The sequence below is a fragment of the Notothenia rossii genome (genome assembly GCF_949606895.1).
Source record: "Notothenia rossii genome assembly, chromosome: 5".
NCBI classification, from domain to species: Eukaryota; Metazoa; Chordata; class Actinopteri; order Perciformes; family Nototheniidae; genus Notothenia; species Notothenia rossii.
Genome location: NC_136903.1, coordinates 34,921,516 through 34,939,741, shown reverse-complemented (window position 1 = coordinate 34,939,741; position 18,226 = coordinate 34,921,516).

Here is an 18,226-nt window from a genome sequence, read left to right as displayed (position 1 = left end):
CGGTGAAATGTAAATGATGGGTAGTGACTGTATCGCCGTTATAGAGATGGTGCTGCTGAAAAGACCGCAACACAAGTAAAGATAATGAATACATCCTATTAAAACCTATGTGGCTTATATGATAAGTCTTATTAGTACAAGCAGCATAACGTTTCACCATGTAACTAAAGATTGTAGTCAGGGAAATCAGTTTGACATATTGAACTAATAACAAATCACCTCTGGCTGGCAGAGAACTCTCTGCTCCATAGCTTCTCTTGGACGTAAAATCACATGTACATTTTAAATTTATATTCAATTTAATATTCCATCCCTCACATACTTTTGTATATATAATAACTTATATTTTGTTTTTCTTGTTATGCTGCTGCAACACAAACATTTCCCAAATTGGGATCAATACAGTAATATCTTATCTTAATTCATTAAGAAATATAACTATTATAATTAGTGTAGCAGCTGACACCTATTTTCAATATGGATTAATCTACCATTTATTTCTTTAGTTCAATTTTCATCTATAAAGATGTCAAAATAGTGAAAATGTTCACGAGACTTATCAAAGTGCAAGGTTATATCTTTAGATGTTTTGTTTTAGCCTATGTCTATGTGTCTTAATGCTCTTACAGTATATGTGACGGTGTGACTTCCATGAAACTATATTTTATATCTTCCCAACAGACGAGCTGACAGAAAACCTAACACTCTAACAACCACAACATTGCAAAGGCGAGTAAATGTAAATTAAAAACAATTCACTATTTTATTATTTCTTCTTCTTTCTTGCAGTGAGGTGAAGCTGACCTTGCACTTGGTGCCAGTAAGGATGTTCCTCACGCAGGCTGAATGTTTCTCCTTCCTTACTGACAAAGAAGCCCTTGATTTGCAATGCTTCACTAATTGTCATTTCCCTTGCTCCGTAGGGACACTTTACCTCAAGCACAGCGGAAGACCCTACCAGACCATCTGGAGATGCCCCCAACATTCCTGATTGGGAGAGCCACAAATCTGACTCATGGAACTGCATCTGAGTTGCAGTGGTGAATGCCCTGACGCCCTCACATTCATTCATAGTCCCCCACTGTACAGACAAAACACCATCAAGGGCCTGTTGTTGCCTTAGCACCCTGGCAATAAAGGAAGCAGTCACACGCTTTGACCTCAGGACAGCTCCAAAGTTGCTGGCAGTCAACCTTCCTTTCCTGAACAAATGCCAGTTTGGGTTGGTTCGCTGACCAGTGGTAGCCACCTGAATTGCCCTCTGTTGCTCTTCAGACAATGCCATGCTTGCCACAATTGCCTCAGGTCCCTGATCCCCAACAGATTTAATAATTTCAGGAACAGTAAGTGTTTCCAAGCTGTAATGTTCCTCTTCTGGCTCGGGGGAGAGAAGCCAAGAAATTCCTGAGAACCTGCCCCCGAGTCTGTCCCTCAGCCAGTCACGATCTTCGGAGGTAGGCTCTCTTGTCAGCGGGTTAAATTAGTTATTGGTTTCAACAGTCACATTAAAACAGTTACTAAATCAGCTTACTATCACCTAAAGAACATATCTAGGATTAAAAGACTAAAGTCACAGCAGGATTTGGAAAAACGTGTCCATGCTTTTATCTTCAGTAGACTGGACTACTGCAATGGTGTCTTCACAGGTCTCACTAAAAAATCTATTAGAAAGCTGCAGCTGATTCAGAACACCGCTGCTCGAGTCCTCACTAACACTAAGAAATTGGATCACATCACTCCAGTTCTGAAGTCTTTACACTGGCTTCCTGTGTGTCAAAGAATAGATTTCAAAATACTGCTGCTGTTTATAAAGCACTGAATGGTTTAGGACCAAAATGCATTTCTGACCTCCTGCTAAATGATGAACCATCCAGATCTCTCAGGTCTTCAGGGACTGGTCAGCTTTCTGTCCCCAGAGTCAGAACTAAACATGGTAAAGCAGCGTACAGTTATTATGCTCCAAATATCTGGAACAAACTCCCAGAAACCTGCAGGTCCGCTGCAACTTACTACTTTTAAATCCAGGCTGAAGACTTTTCTTTTTGTCGCTGCTCTTAATTGAACTATTAATATCTTAGACTGCAGTGTAACTTTTATCCATGTATTTTTTCTTTTAATGTTTATTTTATTAGCTTTTCTTTTTAATGACTGATTTTAAATGCCATTTTCTTAATGTCTTTCATTTTTTGTTAAGCACTTTGAATTGCCTTGTGTTGAAAAGTGCTATATAAATAAACTTGCCTTGCCTAATAAAGATTTCATGTGACACATAAAATTGATTTGTTGATGGGAATTAATGTGAATCAATTAACTCGGTCTTAAAAGGTTAACGGTACTCTTGCTATCACTACTCACCGACACCATAAACCTTGTCCCTCATGCTAGCCCTGACAACACCGGTAAGCACACCTTCATCTAGGCTGCACTGTAACGTGTCCTGACTTGTAGTGGTTCTCTCCTCTATCTACACTCTTCTTGTCATCTTTGTAAAATGATATCAGACTGGTAATTGACACAGCCATGACTTCTAGTAAAATTCAGTGTGGCTAAAATGAAAAGCTTTGTTAAAATATGCAAGCACGCGAAAGTCAAATTCAGCTTTATTGTCAAAAATTCTACATGTGTTATACATCCAGAAATCTCGAAATATCGTTTCCCACAGTGTGACATGTATACATAAAACAAAAAGGGCCTAGATAAACGTGGTATACATTAAACAAAACGGGCCTAGATAACCGGGGTATACAGTTTAAAATGTTAATATATTTAAAGTTTTCAAAGTGCAGTTTCAGTGCAAGTCAGTTGAAACGATCTTAAGTTGGCGTGACGTTGAAGTCGTGCGACCCTGCTGCTGTACTGGCTTGTAGTTCGTTTATAGCATAAAGTTAGCATTTTGCTTCTGCCGACTAGATTTATTATTCAAAAATTATAAAAGTAGGGTTGACATGTGGATATTATCCGGCTGAACAAAACGTGATCCATCTCTTAAATATGTGTCAACCACAGACCTTATTTCGAGCTATTTTCCAAAATCCTATGGAGAAATTGCATTGCGTTTTAGACGAAGGAACCGTTTACTTCCGGGTTTAACGACGCGTCACTGCGGCTCTCTATACTGGTCTTAGGCAGGTCGTAGGCAGGAAGCTGTAAGCTGGAGTCTGAAATTAAGTATTACATTTGTATCAACTCTGCGTCGCAGGTTTGGTTCAGGAGTATGTATGAGACGTAACTCTTCATACATGGCTTTTACATCCGAGCAAGAGTTTTCTATATTTGCAATAACCTCTCTTAATTCATCCTTGGAGGCGCCATCCTTCAGTGTTTCTTTGCCTATTCTCACATGGTACCTCCATTTATCATAGACGATTCTGTGGTGACGTTGTACACTTTTCCTTTTTCTGTTAGTGTTTGATTTCTTTCACTTCTTCGTGGCTCTTCCACTTCTTCTGCCAACTCTGTTTCTGTTGTTTCAAGTTGAGCAGATGATTTGGCATTGTTGTGGCTGGTCTCAATCCCTGCTTCTGACATTTTGAAATGACTTAATAACTTATAACCTACTGTAATAGAGCATATGTAACTACTTGTTGTGCACCGACAGAAATGTTGAGATTTATGTTGTTTTTTGGTTGTATTGTCTTCCACTTCCTGTTTTGTTTTGTCACTCACCGTTTACCTGTCATTCCAGACTCATCAGCACCAGCCCCGGCCCTGATTGTTTTCACCTGTCACCCCTTCTGTGTCTCCTTTGCTAATCAGCGTCAGCCCCACCCCTGATTGTTCCCACCTGTGTCTTGTTACCCTGTGTTTAAATTCCCCTGTCTCCCAGTGTTCAGTGTCAGTTCGTTTTTGTCTATTGCCATGGTCAGATCTTTGCTCTTGTCTTTTGCCACAGTCAGGTCTATGCTCTCTATGTAGTGATGGCAAAATGAAGCTTTGAATGAAGCGTCGAACCACTTGGACAATTGTGTCGGAAATAGGTTCATTTCTCGAAGCTTCAGTTACAGCGACCTCTCCTGGCGAAGTGCAAGGCTGCAGTGGGTTTAATGCATCTTTGCCTTGAAAAATATTCGATACACACACACACTAAGACTGAATATCATGTTCTATTTGCAATTAAAGATTGATAATAGTGTGTATTGGGTTATTGAGAAGACACTCGAGAGTGCTTGACATTTTTTTGGGCGGAGAGGGCCTTTTATCAGTTATTAAAGTATTAAAGTTGAAAAGCAATGATTAAAAGTTGAACTATTCCGAGCTTTGAACCAGCTCCGCGGAGGATATCGCCGCATCCTACCCGCCGGCTCTATCCACTGGGCTATCAATTCCTTAGACCATCGAAGTGTTTTTATATTACTCATTGTCTTTTTGTTCACAACTTCTCCACATTTCGAAGTGTTTCACGAGCCAGAACGACCTATTTATCTTTCTGGCTTGCTCTATAATGATCCAATTAAAATACAATGCCAACAACAACTCAACAGCAACAATGCAAACTACGACAACAACCCACACATTGCGCATTGTTTAGAGTGGTTATAAAGTGTTGAAGCGCTCAAATGTGAAACTGTTTCAACCTGTCACCTGTCAGAATCGAGACGAGGCAGTGCATTGAATCACCTGATTGGAGTTGATTCATTCAGTAAATGAAGCAGTTGCTGGTTCGGACGTCACATGTCACGTGATTTGAAGCAGTTGCTGCTTCGGACGTCACATGTCACGTGATTTGAAGCAAGCTTCGAAGCACTGCTTCTATGGAATAGGAAGTCCAGGGTTGAAGCTCCGTTCGAAGCTTCAGTGTCAAACTGCCATCACTATCTCTATGTGCTCTTGTGATAGTTTTGATCCTCACTACGTGAGCGTTTTAATTTTGTTCTCCATTTTTGTAGAGACCATTTTTTGTTGTTCATTTTTGCTGTTCTTGAAAAAAATTAAGTATCTTACAAATACTTTACCTCTGTCTCCCGGGTTGTGCAATTGGGTCCTACCTCCTAAGTGTCTGAGTTCTTAACAGAACGAACTGACCACTATGGATCCAGCCGACCCAAGAACGCTTCATGCTGCTCTGTCAGCGCAAGGCGTGATAATTTTTCACCACGAGGAACAGCTGGGCATAGCTGCCCATGAAAGGAAAGAGCTGGAAGGACGCCAGACAGATTTCACCTACAGACTGCTCCTCCGGTGACGTCATCCACAGCTGAGAATGTACATGTCAATACTCCAGCTGAAACAATCTACCCAAGTCAGGCTGTTCCTTCCTAACTACGGCTGGCTCTTCCGGAGAGGTTCTCCGGGGATTCCATGAACTGCAGAGCTTTCCTGGTTCAGTGCGATCTGCATTTCCAGCACACCCCAGGGGCTTTCTCATCAGACCATGGTAAAGTGGCGTTTATTGTGTCCAATTTAACGGGAAGAGCAGCAGCCTGGGCTACTGCAGAATGGTCCAGAGACTCTATGCTTTGCTATTCATTAACCGACTTCACAGACACTATGAGTCGCATTTTTGACCACTCGTCACCTGCTACAGAGGCCAGCAGAAGGCTTCTTCTGATGCGCCAGCACAACCGTCAGGTGGTTGATTATGCCATCGAGTTTCGCACGGCAGCAGCAGACAGCGGGTGGAATGTTCCGGCTCTTTGTGACGCTTTCCTGACTGGACTTTCGGATCCAATAAAGGACCAGCTGGCTCCTCTGGAGGTGTCACGAGACCTGGAGTCTCTCATCGCTGTATCCATCCGGATCGACAACCGACTTCGGGTGAGGGAGAGTGAACGCCGGCGCACCCGTGACTGACATCCCAGTTTCCAGGGCTTTCCTCGGAGAGCCGCTCCGCCGGGGGAAGTTTTCCTGCCCGCGGCTTCGGACCGTCAGAGGACAGCGCCTCCGCCTGACTCAGACGAACCCATGCAGTTGGGTAGGACCAGGCTTTCTTTGGAGGAGAGGCAGCACCGCCTTCGGGAGGGTTGCTGTTTCTACTGTGGCCAGTCGGATCACCAACTCTCCTCATGTCCGGGAAAAGACCGAGCTCACCAGCCCCACAGACTTCACTCCTCGACCTGTTACTCATGGAAACATTTTTATTAACAATCAGGCCATTGACCAGGGAGTGCTCATAGACTCAGGGGCTGACGAAAGTCTTATGGACTGGGGCATAGTCAAACAGCTAAAAATAAATACTGTTCTGCTATCTCGCCCTATTAACGCCAGTGCTTTAGACGGTCGTCTTTTGTTCACTGTTACCCACTGCACTGAGCCTATTCGGATCACTGTCAATAAGGACCATACAGAAGTTATGCAGTTTCACATTTTCGAATCTGCTCAGCACCCAATTATTTTGGGTTTTCCGTGGTTAAAAATTCACAACCCACACATTGACTGGCGCTCAGGGAAAATTAAGGAGTGGGGAGAGGATTGTATTAACAGGTGTAAACATTTGCGCTCTGTTACTGCACCAACAGACCCTGATAGGATCATTACAGATCACCCTGACTATCCTGACCTACAGAAAATACCTCCTTCTTACCACGATTTAAAGGAAGCCTTTAACAAATCGAAAGCCATGTCACTACTCCCTCACCGATCTTTTGAATGCCCCATTGATCTCCTACCGGGGGCTCCCATTCCCAAAGGAAGACTGTATTCAATCTCAAGGCCTGAGAGAGCGGCAATCGATGAGTACATTTCATCTTCTCTCAAATCAGGGATTATCCGTCCTTCATCTTCCCCAGCTGGAGTGGGGTTTTTCTTCGTAGGAAAGAAAGATGGTTCTCTGAGACCCTGCATAGACTACAGTCCTCTTCATGACATTACGGTAAAGAACCGCTATCCTCTGCCACTCATGTCCTCTGCTTTCGAACTACTTCAGACTGCCAAGATATTCAACAAGTTGGATTTAAGAAATGCATATCACTTGGTTCGAATAAGTAAGGGGGATGAGTGGAAGACAGGATTCAACACTCAGAGAGGCCACTATGAGTATCTTGTAATGCCTTTTGGACTGTGCAATGCACCGGCTGTGTTTCAGGGTTTTGTGAATGAGGTTTTGCGGGGAGTTTTTTAATGTTTCTGTGTTTGTATATCTCGATGACATTTTGATTTTCTCACCAGACACTAAGTCCCATGTTAACCATGTCCGTCAGGTTCTTCAGTAACTGCTTGAGAATCAATTATATGTCAAGGCAGAAAAATGTGAATTCCATGCAGAAACTGTCTTTCTTAGGATACATAATATCTCCTAACCAGATGCAAATGGCTCCTGCCAAAGTCAGTGCAGTTTCCGATTGGCCAACACCAGACTCCAGGAAAAAGGTTCAGTAGTTCCTGGGGTTTGCAAACTTCTACAGGAAGTTTATTAGAAACTTCAGTTCTGTTGCTGCTCCTCTGCATGTTCTCACTTCTCCTAAGGTTCCCTTCAAGTGGACTCCCCAGGCTGACGTTACCTTCCAGCGCCTCAGGGAAAGGTTCACCACAGCTCCCATACTCACCATTCCGGATCCCCAGCGCCAGTTTGTGGTCGAGGTCGATGCTTCCAATGAGGGTATTGGAGGGGTGTTGTCTCAAAGATCCGGTGAAGACAACAAGATGTACGGCAGAGAAGAATTATAATAATAATAATAATAATGCATTTTATTTATATAGCGCTTTTCACAACTCAAAGACGCTTACGATTACGCTTATGATGTGGGGAATAAATAACTGTTAGCTGTGAAAGCTGCTCTTGAGGAATGGAGACACTGGCTGGAGGGGGCAGAGCAGCCGTTCTTAGTCTGGACAGACCATAAGAACCTGGAGTACATTAGAAAGCTACAGATGTAGCACTCCAGATAGGACTCACATGGGTGTGTCCCAGTCAAAAACCCAGCGGATCCCAGTGGCTGGGGGTGTTGCCAAATTGCTAGAGGGCATTGCCAAAGTTCTCCATTTGTTCAATTACAGGATTTAACCATGAGATGGCGCTTCATTCACAAATACACAAAGGTATTGTAGAACTTAGTCTGTTTGCAATGTTTGCAGCTCTGCAGTTGTGTTTGCTGAATACTGTAGCATTTAATCCCTTATTTGTTATGGTTTTCACAGGCTACTATAATGAAAAAATATCAATATTTTAGATCAAATAAAGTATATAGTTTTCTTTATGCAGTATATTTTTTGTAATATTGTTGGGGTGTTTTTACACAGTAGTGAGAGTGAAGAACAGGATAGCACAGATTAATAAAATCAAAAATAAGATGAGCGATAAAAATAAAAATAATGAGAAACTATAAAATAAGAAATGAATAAAACTCAAATGTAATTATCATATCATATATTCTAATGTATTGTATTATTAAGTAATATATACATTAACCCCATTATAGCAGATGCCACATTGAATGGATGAACACATTTATGCATCAATAAGTACAACAGAGTATTTCTAAATACAAGTTGTAACAATACTTATATTGATGTAATATTAACCCTTTGGAGTCGACCTTGCTAGTGCGTTGCATGATGGTTAGTCATTTTGTCCGACTTGCTCTGGAGGCTCGCCGACATGAGACATTGAAATCTCGCAGGACAAAGATGCCCGCAGCCTTGAGAGCGAGGCGCGGCGAGGCGGCGCAGTTCCTCTCCATGGGCTGCGGAAGCGAAATGCTTAATTGGAAACGACTCGCTGGTATCTCGAGCTGAGCGCTCATTGGTGGTTTTTACCACGTGCTGATGATGAAACTCTCCAATTGGCTCGGCAAAAGTTTGTTGTTGTTTTGTGTCAGTTTTACGTCGCCCCTTCCATTAACATTTTTCCTCATTGTTCCACAATGTTTATCATCATGAAATTAATATCCATATATTTTATACTATACTTGCACTGCTTACCGTTTTCATACTTTATATATCTTAGCATATTCATACACACTGTTCATACTGCTCACAGGCTGCTGTGTATATGCATACCCCTCACTGTTTATTCATCATTCAATTCATTCTATATTTTATTCTGTACATTACTTTTCACTTTACTGCTTGTTGCACTCCTGGTTGGAAGCTAAACTGCATTTCGTTGTCTCAGTACCTGTAATATGTGCAATAACAATAGAGTTGAATCTAATCTTGAGCAGGAACAAATGTATTTACTTAGTACATATCTGACATTAACGATTAAACACATAGTGCATTCTTTATAAATGCAAACCGAGTTAAGCCGACTCCGGAGGTGGCGGTATGCACCTTAAAGTTGTTTGCAATCCGCCAAAAAACCGAGAGAAGAAGAAGAAGAAGAAGGCGAAGAAGAAGAAGAAGAAGAAGAAGAAGAAGAAGAAGAAGATTTTGATTTTTAAAACAAATTTTATTTCCATTTGTTTTAACTATACACCGAAACAAAAAACAAAAAACATTACACAAATCAAAAATAAATAAACAGATTTTCACGTCTACCAAATAAATGTCATTTGAAAACGTTTTACCGATTTCAAAACATCATCTTTTACACACCTTAAAAACAAAAAAATTCACCTACCCTTTAAAACTTCAATATTAGAGAGTCATTTTCCCCCAGTGAGCACAGAACCTGCCCAACAGCCCACACATCCAGAAACCCCTGTAGATGATTGATCAGCGTATAGTATGCATGCTCCACCCTCAGACGCGCTGCCACCAGCCCCCTCAGACAGAGCACTGCATCCGTCCACCCTACTCCAGCAAGTTTGTTCTTCCTACTTTTCCAGATGGCTAATTTTGCATTAGCAAACAATAAATTGATCAATAGTAGGATTTCCTTCTTTTTCAGGATGTATTTGGGGCCATGGACAAAAAGTGGTATGGAGAAAACCTCCCCAAACCCCTCCACCCACTCCTGTAAAAAAAATTTAAGACCAGCCAACCGGGGACAGGACACCACTAAATGCTCCAAAGTTTCTGCCATAAAACAGAACGGACAGCCCCCCCTTGTGCCTGGGTCAAAATGAGCCCTGTATTTGTTAGTGGCTATTGCACCGTGTATAATTCTCCATTGGATGTCAGCCATCCGTTTTTCAACGGGAGACTTATACAGGATCCGCCAGCTGCCCTGAGGGGAAGAGCCCAAACCAAACACATCTGTCCACCTCGACTCTCTGACGCCTGCGAGCGAGCTGAGGTTTAGCACCTTTACGCAGCTAAGATATAGCTTCTTCCCATTGCAGGAGCTGAACATTCCAGGTGTTAGAGTCCCCAGTGATAGCAGGAGACCATCCTCCTCTCTCCATTCCCCCACCGCAGGACCCACCCTCAAGGCAGGAAAAACATAATCATGTCCCTTTCTCCACTGGTCGGCCAGATCTGCATCCAGAGCAAAAGTCCGGTGGGATGGCGACAGCGACTGCCACACCTCTTCTACCAGGTTCTCCAGAACTCGAGTTGATCGAATGCCCGTCACCTCAGCCAGTTTTTCCGTGGAGATCCCTGTCAAATGGCCAAGTTTTACCACTCCCGCTTCAATGAACGCATTTTTTAGGGCGGCTGAAGAGAAAATGGTTCCGGAAAGAAAACCAGTGTCAAACAGGGGCTCCTCAAACAGCCACATCCCAGGCCGGGGGTCGGGTGGTCTGGTAAAACTCAGAATCTTCCAGGCATTGATGACTGAGCAGTAAAAAGGTGCAAGTCCAGTTATCTTGTACGCAGGGGCCTTCAGCAGAAACAGGTGTTTATCAAAACCAAAGCCCCCTGCCCTCCAGAGCAACAGCCGGGCCATAGCCAGCCAGCAGGGAGAGGCACCATACAGCAGCCGCTGAGCTGCCTGCAGTCTAAAAGCAGCAGTCCTCGCAGTAATGTCCACAAGGCCCTGCCCCCCCTCCGCCACAGGGAGGTACAGGACCGATGCTGGCACCCAGTGATGACCCGACCAGAAGAAATCCACGAGGAGCCGCTGCAGTTGTTTCATGAGGCCCGGCGGTGGGGTTAACACCTGGAGTCTGTGCCACAAAGATGAGGCAACCAGATTGTTGGCTACAAGAACTCTTCCCCTGTAGGACAGCTGGGGTAGCAGCCATTTCCATTTAGCTAATTTTGCTCGCACCTTTCCCAGCAATCCCTCCCAGTTCTGTGCCACCATGTCCTCAGACCCCAACCAAACTCCCAGGACCTTTAAACCCTCGTTTCCCCAGCTGAGGTTACCAGGAAGACTGGGCCTATTTTCTAAACTCCACTGACCTACCAAAACTGCCTCACTCTTCTCCCAGTTAACTTTGGCTGAGGCAGCCTTCCTATACAAAACTAAACTGTCCTGTAGCTCCTGGATATCTCGCTGACCCTGGATAAAAACACTGACATCATCAGCATAAGCTGATACAACCACCGGGGGGGCCTGAGCTGACACTGGCAGACTCAGGCCCCTCAGCCGGTTTCTAAGCCTGCACAAAAGTGGCTCGATGGCAATACTATATAATAGGCCTGAGATAGGGCAGCCCTGCCTGATCCCCCTTTTAACTGGTACAGGTCTGCTCAGCCCTCCCCCCACTTTCACAACACAACATGCATCACTGTACAAACACTTCACCCAGGACAAAAAATGCTCCCCAACACCAAAAGCCTGCAATGTGGCAGCCAGAAAAGGGTGATCCACACGATCAAAGGCCTTCTCTTGGTCAATAGAAATAATACCAACATTTATATTGTACAGTTTGCAAACATCAAAAGTGTCTCTCATCAAAAACAAATTGTCCACAATTGATCTGCCAGGGATGCAATATGTTTGATCAGTACCAACAAGAAGTTCGATAAAACACTTCAGTCTGTTAGCTAAAACCTTTGACAGTATCTTATAGTCCGTACATAAGAGAGCCACAGGTCTCCAATTCTTCAGCAGGGTTAGATCTCCTTTCTTAGGCAACAGTGAAATCACTGCACGCCTACAGGAAGCTGGAAGAGTCCCTTTCCCAAAGGACTCCATCAATACATCCAACAAATCATGTCCTAAAATGCTCCAAAAATGTTTAAAAAAGTCTGCAGGTAAACCGTCTATGCCCGGAGCCTTGCCGGAGGCCATCTGTGTCACCGCAGAGGTCAGTTCCTCCAGCGTAATGTCAGAGCCCAAGGTGTCACTTTCGGCTGGACTCAGCTGTGGAAGACCCTGAAAAAGTTCATCAGCGGCTTCCACGTCACAACCTTCGGCTTTGAACAGGTCCGTGTAGAAGGACACTGCATGTCTCCTCATCTCAGCAGGTTCAGAGGTTACCTGTCCATCGGGAAGACGCAGACATACCATCTGCTTCCTTTGGCCCACAGACCTCTCCAGGTTGAAGAAAAAGGTGGTTGGTGCATCAATGTCTCTCATGGAAGTAAAACGGGCTCTGATCAGAGCTCCCTTGGCTTTCTCCTGAAGAAAACAGTTAAGCTGCTGTTGTTTTAGGAGGGACTTTTCTATATTTCGAGCAGACACACTCTCTAACTCTCTGATCTCTCTCTCTAACTGCTCTATAGCTCTCCTAGTGTTTGCAGTGGAGTAGGCTGTATACTGTTGACAGAACACTCTAATCTGAGCCTTTCCTACCTCCCACCACTGACTCAGGGAGGGAAAAGACTCTTTCTTTGATTTCCAGTTGATCCAAAACAATTTAAAATTCTCACAGAAAATCAAATCTTGTAAAATTTTAACATTAAACTGCCAGAACGATCTAGGTTTCTCTGTGTTGGATAAAACCAAATCCAAAGAAACTAGCTGATGATCTGTAAAACCAACAGGTTGGATGTGACAGTTCACTGCACGAGTAATAAAAGAAGAAGACATGTAAAATCTGTCTAGCCTGGCTGCACTGATGCCCCCATCTAGCATTCTCATCCAGGTGTATTGTTTAACGGAGGGATGCTTCATCCTCCACACATCCACTAAGTCAGCCTCTCTTATCACCTGTGACAGTAAAAGGGACGACTGAGGATGAGGCTCCCGTCCTATTCTGTCTAAAGTGACATTAGTGCAAACGTTCCAGTCCCCCCCCAGTATAACACACTCCCCCTGTACACTAGTGTCTAGCTTGTCTTTTAATAACTGAAACACAGATACACGTGCAGGGCCCTGATTGGGTGCATACACATTAATAAAGGTGAAACTGAACTCTAACAGTTCCACTTTCACCATCAAGGCTCTACCTGCCACTATCTCAGTGCTGGATAAAATCTTTACATTTAGAGAGGGGGAGAATAAAACAGCTACTCCAGCACTAAGGTTTGAGCCATGACTGAGTACATACTGACCCCCCCACCACATCCCCCAGTCCGTCTCATTCAGGCTATCACTGTGCGTTTCCTGCAGAAATATCAAATCTAACTTTTTCTGATTAAAGACTTCTAACACTAAAGCTCTTTTCTGTGCACTTCTACCCCCGTTCATGTTCAAGGAAGCAACCCTTAAAGCCTGCATTAGAGGAAGGAGACAGAGAGAAAGAACAGACAGGTACACACAGCAGAGAGGAGACACCCAGTGTTGCATGATCATGTTGAAATTATTTAGACCTTTTCAGTTTCTTCCCTCTTTTGCTTCCTGGCGTATCTTTTTTCACAGCAGTTACATGCCTCCTGAGACGATAACGTTTCTTTTCATCCAGCAGGTCTAACCCTACAACTTTCTGAAGAGTTCTCACTGTATGAAGAAACTTGTCAATGTCAGGGAAAAAATCTCTAACTTCCACTGACTTGCCAAAAGACTCGTCTAAAAAGACATTAATCTCTTCCAAAGAATATATCTCTGCGTTCTGACAGAGACTATCTGCAACTGAACCACAGTCAGAATCCCCCTCACCGTCTGTGTCCATCTCTGTCACCTCATTATTGTCTGCAGCCTGTTGAAGCTCATTTTTCCGCCCAGAGCCAGACGGCAGCTCCTTCTGTGTGCCAACAGCCTCTACCTGTCCCACAGCACCAGTCCTCACCTGTCCTGCTACATCATCTCTCACCCGTTTACCTGTTTCCACATTTTTTCGTCTCACACTCACCACACTCTCTACAGTCCCTGTTTCATCTCTCACGATATTCATCCCTACTTCCTCCGCAGCCACCGGGGCCCCGGCGGGTGCAGCAGCAGCCCCCGCGACACTGGGTCCCGCCGCCCCGGGCCCGGCCGCCCCAGCGGCCCCGGCCGCCCCAGCGGCCCCCGGCTCGGCTGCCCCAGCGGCTCCCGGCCGCCCCAGCGGCCCCGGCTGCCCCAGCTGCCCCAGCGGCCCCGGCTGCCCCAGCGGCCCCGGCTGCCCCAGCGGCTCCCGGCCCGGCCGCCCCAGCGGCCCCGGCCGCCCCCGGCTCGGATGCCCCGGCGGCCCCCGGCTCGGCGGCCCCGGGCCCAGCCGCCCCCGGCTCGGCTGCCCCGGCGGCCCCCGGCTCGGCGGCCCCGGCGGCCCCCGGCTCGGCGGCCCCGGGCCCAGCCGCACCCGGCGGAGCGGCGTGCCGTCTCTGTGGACATGCAACACGTTTGTGACCCGACTCCCCGCACTCAAAACACTTTACGCTCCCTGAGCTTGCATAAACCATATAAAAACCCTCTTCGTGCCTCACCCGGAAGGACACATCTAGTGTCTGAGTGGGACAATTCAGAAACATGAAAACCTGTCTCCGCAGAGAATGGACATGTTTTAACTTTTCATCCTTACACCCCAGAGCAACAGTGCGGAGACTACTGGCAAACTTACCAAAACGCTTCAGCTCCCGTTCCAGCGCCTCATTCGGGATGAACGGAGGAACGCCAGACACAGTGATCCGCGTGGACGGTGTTGCCAGCGGTGAAACTTGAATGTATTCCTCGTTTAGCATTAATCCGCTCTCGATAAGTTCCGTCACATATTTCTGGTCTTTCAAAAAGACCACGACCGCTTTGTTCATGCGGGAAGCATAGGAGATATTTACATGATCGACCTGATCCCCCACAGCCAGCAGCACCTGCTCCACTGTGCTTGCGGCCTGAGCCACCAGCCGCACTCCGTGTCTCAGAGACACCGGCGGCGCCCCGGAGGACGCCATCCCCGCCACGAGGCACGGAAAAACACTAAATTAACAAATTAACCGTACTTGCAAAGGGTACAAAAATCCCAACGAAAGATCATACAATTAAAGAAACGATTGAAACAGAAACAAAAGAGTTAAAGTTGAAATTCCCTCTTCCCTCTTCAAACACACATCCACCACCGAAGAAGAAGAAGAAGAAGAAGAAGAAGAAGAAGAAGAAGAAGCCGACTCGGAGCTGTCCGACTTCAGGCGATCTTTTTGAGACCTCCCCTGGCTGCGATCGGCTATTCTCATCTACTTTCGAGGCGAGCCGCAACGCGTCTCAAACAAGCCTAGTGTCTGTCCACACGAGACAGCTCCGTTTAGCTCCAACTGCTGGAGAAGCTGCAGTACATATGCAGGAGCCTGTACGTGGCGCTGTAACTTCCTCCACTAAAGCAGCGAAGAAGCATGGTTGTAATGGTTGCCCTTCTGTTTATTCTCCGCGGTGGGGGCAGAGGGAACCGGACAGAGTTTTTCGCCAGTCAAAGTGTATTAAAGTTTAAATCTTCCGGACAAAATTATAAAAGTGCCGGTCAAAGGTCTTCTTTGTTATTTATTGAGCTTTAACACAAATGAATAACGACTCTATTGTGGTGACCACCTATTTAACCACTGGGACACAATTCAAACTAGGAACTACAGTTGCGGTTATTGTTCCCACACGGACATGTTATGGGTTACCTATATATAGTGTGTGCCCTCTTGGCTCTCTCTCTTGTCGACCCGGGCTGCGACCCGACAACATGTCCCTTGCAGCTTGTTAATAAATTACTATTTCTGCACCTTCCTTGCACCGCCTCTGACTCCATATCCTCGGCACTATACTGGTGACCCCGATACGTCTTGGGAAGTTTCCTGGACGGAGCCGAACACGGCAAAAGGAACCCGTTTTCCTTTCTCGAAATGCCGGGGTTTGATTGGAGACGTCCATGGCTGCCACCGGCACTGAGGCTCGGTGCGCGCTCCGCAGAAGGCTGGGGACGTTGCTCGCCGTTCCCGCATCGGCTTTCTATACAACAGGGGGACGATGCACGACCTGCTGGGTCGACCAGCAACCCCATTGCTACCTCGTGGGTTTGTTCTTCGGGGCGTGCGACTGCACATCCCGACTGCTAACCAAAACCGCATAAACGCCTGGCAATCCCACCGCCAGCATATGGTGACCCACGCCCCCAACAAATGAATGGGGAGAAAGTCCAGAATAGGACATATGCACTTACCACGTGGGGCTAACGACGGCTAGCAGCTACCCAAGGCTGCTAGCTAGCGGCTAACGGCTAGTGCTAACGGCTAGTGCTAACGGCTATCGGCCCTTCTGAGTTTTCTGGTGCCGGAGAGGAGGTTCGACCAGCCGGTTGACCTCATGTGGACACTCTCACCTTTTTCACCGCATCGACGGTGGTTCCAGACGCCACTCAGGTTTTCATCGATGCCTGGGTGGTGCACTCCTGGACCCCGTCTCGCCTTAACAATTCCGGACGTCGCCCATGCTCCATCGACCCATGGGTGGCACGCTCCGGGACCCTGTCTGGCCTGTCCTGCTTCCCGGGGATTTCTTGCCCGCCGCCGCGGCACGTCTGCCTGCGGCCGGGTTCCTCTCCTGCTTCCCGGGGACGCCTCAGCGCCTGCTGAGGACTTCATGCCCGCCGCCGTGGCACGTCTGCCTGCGGCCGGGTTGCTCTCCTGCTTCCCGGGGACGCCTCAGCGCCTGCTGAGGACTTCATGCCCGCCACCGCGGCACGTCTGCCTGCAGCACGTCTGCCTGCGGCCGGGTTGCTCTCCTGCTTCCCGGGGACGCCTCAGCACCTGCTGAGGACTTCATGCCCGCCGCCGTGGCACGTCTGCCTGCGGCCGGGTTGCTCTCCTGCTTCCCGGGGACGCCTCGGCGCCTGCTGAGGACTTCATGCCCGTTGCCGCGGCACGTCTGCCTGCGGCCGGGTTGCTCTCCTGCTTTCCGGGGACGCCTCAGCTCCTGCTGCGGCCTGCCCCCGGTGGGGGTGCCCTCGTTAGGACCCCTACCCGCTCCTGCGGCCCCCTTTCGTGGCCCGTTTCATGGCCCGGTCCTCACCTGCGACCACACCCTCGTAGGCCCCTATGGTGCTTCCTCCACGGGCGCGAGGATTTATTTTGCCCTGTTTGAATTCTGGGGGGGCTTGTGTGGTGACCACCTATTTAACCACTGGGACACAATTCAAACTAGGAACTACAGTTGCGGTTATTGTTCCCACACGGACATGTTATGGGTTACCTATATATAGTGTGTGCCCTCTTGGCTCTCTCTCTTGTCGACCCGGGCTGCGACCCGACAACATGTCCCTTGCAGCTTGTTAATAAATTACTATTTCTGCACCTTCCTTGCACCGCCTCTGACTCCATATCCTCGGCACTACACTATATAATATAATAAAACACACGGAGCCTCTCTTTTTCCTCCCTCTCTTCGGACAGCGTCAGTGTCTGTCTCATGCAGGAGCTGATCCAGTAATGACTGACCCGGCCGAAAGTAAAAATAAACATATTTATAACTAGTTTAGGTAGTTTGAGAGGTAATTAAATTTGCTAAGGGCGATGATCTGACTTGGAAGTGTGTGTTTTGCTCCGTTCACCGCTGCATCACAGCGGGAGGAGCTGCAGGTGAGCAGAGCTGCGTGTCTCCATCCTGTCAGATTAGACTTCACTCGCGTTTATGTCCATATCGAGGGAAAGATAAATAATCTGAATTCAGTGTGCAGTTTACTTTGACGCGGGGGTGAGCAGCAGAGGTGGGGAGAGGCGGGGCTATTGCCTCAACATTATCAGAAAATGATCGTACAGGGTTTACACACGGAGCCGTTGGACCCCCCAGAGCGTTGCGTATGCCGTTCTATCCACCTTGGGACCCGTTATCGTTTCCGTAGTTGTTTACTGTCATATTCGGTCGCCCTAGTGTGGCAGAACAGTCTATATGACACTAAACAGTAACGCAAACGACCGTTTTCGTCCTCGTGTGGCCGGGGCGTTAATGTGCCGCCACCTCCGGAGTCGTCTTGACTCGGTTTAAAGAATGCACAAATGTGTTTAATCGTTAATGTCAGATATGTACTAAGTAAATACATTTGTTCCTGCTCAAGATTAGATTCAACTTTATTGTATTACGAAATGAGACAACAAAATGCAGTTTAGCTTCTAACCAGGGGTGCATCATGCAGCGAAAAGTAATGTGCACAACAGTAAACAATTATCACAGTAAATTATGTGGATT